Raw genomic sequence first — 5,414 nt, 5'->3', positions numbered from 1 at the left:
GCTGATGATTTCGCAAGTGCTGTGGTAGTTATGAAAGTGAATAGATTCTTCAAGCATAACATTATATAAATACGCACTTTTTATGCAGTGACTGAACAACTTTGACATGTTGATATTTTAAAGTGTGAAAAAAAAAAAATGCACCGGTGTGGGCCATGCCAACAATATGTTATGGTTTTGTATCATATACCATACGCGTCCGTTTTGCTGTCATCTTCGAACACGTCATGAAAATGCCCGACAGGGAAGAAGGCAGACGTTGCTTGAAGGTTTGAAGTTCTATAAAATGGAGGATCATACCACACTAATATAGCATAGTACAATGTGGAAATGGAAAATTCTCTTACTTTCAAGCTATCAAATAGTGTGGTTTCATTTATAAATTGTTTTCCCAGAGATTATACGTTGTCAAGTCTTCTCTATTGCCGAGTCAATCACGTTTGCGGAATTTCTGTTGAAATTCGACTTCTTGGAGACTTTTTGCGTTATATCTTTGAGCTCTTCGTGGGTCAGAATCCGGTAACATATTTATGTCGAGTATTCACATGCAGTAATACGTGGAGAGAGGATTACAAGAGGCAACATCCTCGACGTTGTCAAGTTTTGTAGCCCTCAGTAAAGGATAGGCCGCCACTTTGACAAGGATGCTCCGTAGTCTGTTGTCCATCCTTTTACTGCTGCATGGCGTTTCCGTTTGTTAATATTTTTTGTTGTCTTCCTTTGAATGTGAATGCCAGAAAGTCCTTGTTTGTCGTGCTGTATAGTAGTGTCCGCTCAAGGCATGTTTACCATTTCCAAATTCGTTGCAGTCATAAAGTTGCTGTTAGACTTCTAGTTGCGAGTAGAGAATCCGGCCTATAAATCATCTGGTACGTTTGGATCATGGTTGTTGGAGCCTCGGGCATCATGACGTACATGTATATATAATTCTCAGAGCTCGTGAGAAAATCGAGGGGGAAAAACCACCGCAAATATTTGAGAAAATGACGCATCGAGTGAGAAATATAAATCATTCTCACCCTTGCTTTCGCGTCGTGGAATTGTTTCTGCCCAACTGAACTCGACACATTGACTGGACAGTTGGAGGCATTCGCATTTTGCTGTTCGATTTCATACGTTTTTACTCGAGTGATTAGGACCTACCTGGTCGATGGAAATAGCAAGATCCAAGGGGGGGGGGGGTATACAAGGTATTACACTGTACAGTAATCTCATCCTGGTGTCTTGCAAGGGTTTTTGCTGTGATTCAGCACAAATCTTGATTGACATGTACAGCTCTTGGACTTTCTAGCCGATGGTTCATACTGCATTCTGCTGCTGGCGCTGAGCATCTGAACTTCAGCCCGGAGACTGCGTCTCCTTCACCCTAATAGCTCCAGGGCAGCGTTATTATGAAACTTGTCAGTCACTGACAACTGTTTCAAGCTTTTGAAATCCTTGCATCTGATTGGCTGAGAGCAAATTTGTCAGTGAATAGTTGCATCGGTAAAACACTTGATGAAATGCCCCCAGGTTGCTGCAGGACAGGGGTGACGAGACATCGCCCTTCATGCCGCTACCAGCAGTATGAAGGTCATTGTTTCATAAAATTTGCATTCACAGAAAACATAGCGTGAAGCCAGTTGAGAACGCACACTGTCATTCTGTGGACAGTTATATGATGGAACACCAACTTGACAAATATGTCTTTATTTTGCGCAGAGCCCGATATACTCACGACCTGCTTTTGCGACCAAGGTACAGGATCGTCAAGAACAGATAGATCTTGGAAAAGTGACAATATTTGACATGACAAAGACATTTTCTTGCTGAATTTATCGTTCATATGCTTTTAGTATGGGTACAACTTGACAGTCAAAAAGCGTGTGAAGTTCATGCGGATGAACGGACGAGTATGTCGAACGCGTCAAGTGGACTCGACAAAGAAATTAAGTCGAAAAGACAGAAGACGACATGAAAACACTTAATACGTCGCCTTAACGAGACTTTGCTAAGTTCCAGCAATCTGTCGTGTCATTACAAGTCCTGCCCTTTGCCAAAACTCGTCGGCTCCGCATTTTAAGTTTCGAACCAGGACAACTGATCAGTGGCGGATCCAGACGCAACCGGCGCACGCCCCCCCCCTTTTTTTTTCGTTAAAAACAAAAGAAATAAAAAGAAAAAAAAAACAGAGATGAAACCCGGAAGTGGCACGAGAAACATAAGTCACGCCCCCCCCCCCCCCCCCCCTCCCCCCTTTACAAAATTTCTGGATCCGCCCCTGCTGATTGTTCGGGACCTAGACAACTGATTGTTGGGCACGCACCATGTTCGATAGACTTCAAATTAGGGTAGATTTATCCTCCAAAACACCCCGCATTCGTTCACACCACTCTGTTTTCTCTTTTCACATCACCCGTGATCTAAGACAATTAGCATTGTCTTAGATTGGATTGATCTGTAAATGTGCCGGCGAGGTCAAGCAATCCCGAAACGCAAGTGTGGTGAGGCCGTCCAGTATATGTTCGGCTCTTTGCTTGTCCGTTCACCTTCCGTCCAATCTCAAAATGCCCAAGCCCAAAATGCCCAAGCCTCAATTCCCTTTTCGAATTCTACATTTCGACATTTATTTTTTAAATATGATTATCTTGAAATGAAAATTTGAAAGTACTATGGGGTGTTCTTTTTTCAAAGTTCAGTGCTACCACGAATATCTGAAGAAAGTACACCACCCTAACACGTTTCCTCACAGTGTTCCTGCCGCCACTTTCGGTCATAATTCCATATTCACATCCAGATTTATAAAGCCGTATTCTTAATTTTAACTGGTCATTAATCGTTAACTAGTAGTTTGCTCTTTCATCTGTTCTTAAGAGAATATCGATACTGCATTTCCATTTGACGTTGAGACATTAATTAATGTAGCTCCGCCAGCTCGCGATGCGTCACGTTGATTCTTTCTGATGGATGAGTGTGGTCCTAAAGATGACCTCATTCAGACCACATACAGGAAGAATGTACGTGGTACTGTACCGCAGACCACGCGAGTCTCTATTTCAGAGAACATCATTTATGTAGTTAGCACGACTATAAAAGTTGTGATGAATATATAGCGACAAAGTGCGTCACGTATACGCACTTATTCATCTGCCATTCTCTGTTTTGTGATTTTGTAATGACACCTTTCTGGCGTATAAGGCATATTGTGGAGACTTTCCTGATGGGTTGCCATGACTCCTATCTTCTTGATAACCATATGGTTCTTTTTTTTTTCTTCTTCTTCTTTTTTGGCGTCCGGCTCATTCATGAGCGTTCATTGCGATTCATAAAGAAAGGCACTATAATTGCCAGACCCACCAGTAAGATGTCACAGTAGAACCAAAACAAATGAAAGAACAAACACCGACATGATGACGTCAAGAGCTAAGTTAACCGTAACTGCGGTGGTGCATCGCATGTCGCTTCCGCGACCAGAGCGGTGTTTGTTACGTCACGTTAGGGCCTATGTCGAGGAAAGAAGGCAGCATGTCGCCACCAGTAATATAACCTTCCGCAGACTGTATACTCGTGATATAATAATATTGAGTGTTCACAAGGCTTCCTTGTATTATCAAGAGTAAGTCTAACGAGGCCATAACGCCAGGCCAGTGAAGATCACCAAAGACTTGACGAAGATCACATTAGTACACGCAAGAGTAACGAGTGTTTTGGTGCTTTGCGATGGAATGTGGACATGTGTCGATGCAAGGACGTTTTACGTTATATGCGTCTTTTTGTACTGTTTCGTTTTGCCGTCACAAAGCTTTTGAACTTTTTCTGCTGTTCTTTGCATCGTCTTGGGATTTTGGTGCCGTTAACACGGCCTCATGAACGATGTCACAGTGAAACGGAGCCATCTATAACAGTTGATAGTTGTGAAACGTCATAATGTAATTCGATGTAGGTCACTTTTCTATTTGATAAGGCAAATCGGGTTGAGGATTACTCTCAACCTTCGCGGTTGGCGCCATCCTTGAAAAGAAAGGATGTATTGGACGATTTCAGATCTTGATTTGTTTAACGGGCTTTCTTCTCAGCAGTTGATGATTCTGTGTTAACTTGGCGTGCTGGACGTGAACGACTCAAATCGAAGTTACTGCTGATAGCAGTACATGCTGCTGAAAATCATTGGATGCTGCTCTCGTGGATAGCAAAAAACAAAAACAAACAAAACAAAAGTAGAAAGTAGAACAATCTACTATCGTATTGATTAGTGTATTTCCATGCAGTACACAATCTCCTGCCTTTCTGATGCCTCCGCCGCATCGTTCGAAAGGCATGTAAACCTAAATCCTCAAATGGTACATCCCGGCGTCTCCCTTGCGGATTGTTACCAGCGTAAATTCTGCAAAGCTCATTAAGGTACCCTACCAAACTTTTTGCGTGAAACTTCGTCACACGAATCTCAACTGATTTAACTTGGAGTCGCGAAAGTAAAACTCGCACTGTCTAGAAATTGCAACATATTGAAAATTCAATTGTGAAACAACGATACAAGAACCATACTTGGTAGAGCCTAATGCTTATGCAATTATTATATAGGGCCTATGCACTTTTTATATTAAGATGACATTTGGTGGAGGTTTAATCTTTAGTTACAGTTAAAACTGAGTTGATTTTTAAATCGCAAAATGTGAATTTTGATAGAACAAAACCTTACAGCAATAATCTGTGGCTTAGGTCCCATAATCATAGTCATTGGTGTATATCAACTCCCCCAAGATTATAATGTTTGATTTGATTTGATTTGATTATAATGATAAGATTGAGGTCATTCGGTGACCAGTTTTGAGTTTCTTCTGAGAATGGACATTAGTGTCAAAGAATGGAAATGAAAGGGGAAAAAAGACACTATTGGTCGGTTGGTCAATGATATTCATTTATATTTTGAAGTGACTTTTTTCATCCCATCCGCGCACACTGACTACATATACGCCAACAAGATTTTACGAGAAATAAAATTTTCCAAGCGCAGTCGACGCTGCTGCAGCGTTTCATCAGAATAGGATACATGGTTTGGTTTTCGAAGTCCTGTCGAAATTTGCGACGGATTCAGTCTTGTCGACACTTCGCGTTTTGGTACGCCAGACACTCTTACATACATGGGTGCCAGCAGTATTAAATTAGCAGTATTAATCCTTTCATAACTTACGAAGCACTTTGCAACTTCTGTGTTGTCTCTTTGCAGTCGAGGCACAGACAGGGCACAAAGTTGCCGAGGCATTGATTGTTATTTTACAAAATGCATTTCAGTTGTGCTGTGTTTTGAAAAGGAGCGGGGTTCTACAGGGCTTCATGTTGATCCTTTGTTTACCTCGGTCAAGATGCGAATCATGAGTCAATGTGGACATTCGCTGTACAGTAATAATTGTGCACTTGTGAATTGTGAGAAGTTA

Source organism: Diadema antillarum, unplaced genomic scaffold, assembly GCF_040938485.1.
Source record: "Diadema antillarum isolate AM-2024a unplaced genomic scaffold, OU_Dant_1.0 seq00001390_RagTag, whole genome shotgun sequence".
Lineage (NCBI taxonomy): Eukaryota > Metazoa > Echinodermata > Echinoidea > Diadematoida > Diadematidae > Diadema > Diadema antillarum.
The sequence above is the reverse complement of the archived record's forward strand: the minus strand, read 5'-3'. Positions refer to the sequence as shown.